Source organism: Peromyscus eremicus, chromosome X (assembly GCF_949786415.1).
Source record: "Peromyscus eremicus chromosome X, PerEre_H2_v1, whole genome shotgun sequence".
Classification (NCBI taxonomy): domain Eukaryota; kingdom Metazoa; phylum Chordata; class Mammalia; order Rodentia; family Cricetidae; genus Peromyscus; species Peromyscus eremicus.
The window spans coordinates 81019565-81021540 of NC_081439.1; the positions used below are offsets into that span (position 1 = coordinate 81019565).

At 40.7% G+C, this 1976-nt stretch overlaps 1 pseudogene; it reads left to right on the plus strand.

Moving 5' to 3' along the window:
* Positions 1–578: 578 nt before the first annotated feature.
* Positions 579–1403, plus strand: LOC131900089 (heat shock protein HSP 90-alpha A2-like; annotated as a pseudogene).
* Positions 1404–1976: the final 573 nt, after the last annotated feature.

Consider the following 1976-nt stretch of genomic DNA (forward strand, 5'->3'; position numbering starts at 1 on the left):
GGCAACAGTCCATCCAGTAAGGGAACAGTTTTTTCACAGCATAAAATTTGTATTAATTATTTGAGAATTTTTCATGATACACCCTGATCACACTCACTTCCCAGTCCTCTCAGGTCCACCCCCGACCCTGGAGCCCTCTCCCTGCAAAAAAGAAAAAAAAGGCATCAAGTCCAAAATGTGTTGGAGCATGATCAACCTTCCAGTGACCAGCCCCTTAAAAAGATTGAGTCCTTCCCCACCCCACCCCCCCTTAAAAGGTGATAGCAGGCAAGGAAAGAAAGGTAAATTCATTGGGGAAAAGAAACAAGTCTTTAGTGAGATTGAATAGTCCCAAAGCAACAACATTAATTATTTTCATAATATATATTCTCACAACAAGCTGCTCATTACATTTCTATACTTTTATGAAAGGAAAACTGGAACTGCTTGATTTTGTTGATTTTTTATGGACTAGGAAGACAGCCAGGCAGTCCCTGTAGCAGAGAAGGTCTGTCTTTCCACAGGTGTTTCCAAGAAGAACAACAATCAAGTGGCTTAAAAATAGAAAACAACTGTATCTGCTGGTGCCAGGGGTGACAATGGAGGAGAAGTCGGTAATAGCTACACCAGCTGATAATCCAACTCAGAAGTACTTTCAGCCATTATAAATAGCAAAATGAGGACAAGTCAAAAATCTCATAGAATAGTGTTAGGTTCTTGAAAGTGCAGCTAGGTGCTTCATGTGAGTCAAACATAGTCCTAACTCACCCTGTTCTGTACTTCTTTGGCATTTTCCCTTCAATATGCCTGAGGAAGAGCCCCCATGAAGAAAAGGTAGAGATTTTCTTTGCCATTCTAGGAGAAACCATCCTTTCAGGCAGAAACATCTCAACTTGTGTTCCTCGTCATCAGTACTTTCTATTTGAACAAGGGATTTTTCCTCCAGGGGTTTATCTCTAATCTTTCCAGTGCCTCGATCAAGATTCACTATGACAGCATGACAGATACTTTCAAGTTGGGCAGTGGTAGAGATCTGGACATTGGCAATATCCACAGCCCTCAGGAGCACATGCTGACTTTGGTGGACATTGGCATTGGCATGACCAAGGCTGATCTCATAAATAACTTAGGAACCATTGCCAAGCATGGCACAAAAATGTTGATGGAGAATCTCCAGGATGGTGCAGACATGTCCATGATTTGGGTTGCATTCTCCTCTACCTATCTGGTGACACAAAAAGTGGTTGTGAATAAAAAAAAAATGAGCAGTATTCATGGAGTCTTCTGCTGGTAGATACTTCCCTGCATATGCAGACCACAGTGAGCCTATTGGCCAGGGTACAAAAGTTATCCATCATGTCAAATAATACCAGACAGAATTCCTAGATATGAGGATCAAGGGAGTGGTGAAGAAGCACTCATAGTTCATAGGCTATCTCATCATTCTTTATTTGGAGAAGGAAAGAGAGGAGACCAGTGTTGATAAGGCAGATGAAGAGAAAGGTGGGAAGGAGCAGAAAGACAAGAATTAGGGGAAGCCTAGTACTGAAAATATGGGAGCAGATGAAGAAGGTGGAAAAGAAAAAATATATATAAGAAAGAGAAAACCAAGAGTATTAAGAAGTAATACATTGATCAGGAAGAAATGGATAAAACCAAGCACATTTGGACCTGAAATCCTGATGACTTCATTCAAAATGAATATGGTGAATTCCATAAGAGCATCACCAACAAACAAGAAGACCACTTGGAAGATAATTTTCCCATGGCTTTTTCAGAAGCCTTGCCCAACCCTGACTCACCTGGCTCTCTGCCTAGTGTTTTTCTTCTATCCTGTCCTTGATGTCTTATTGCAGGAATAGCCTCTTCCTCATAGAACAGAAGGTTTGAGTGTTGTGTATCAGGGGAGGGGGGTTTGCTTTGTTCTGAAATTAAAATATACAAAATAAAGGAGATGCACATTTTTTAAATGCAGTAAGTATTACTTGAGGGTAGAT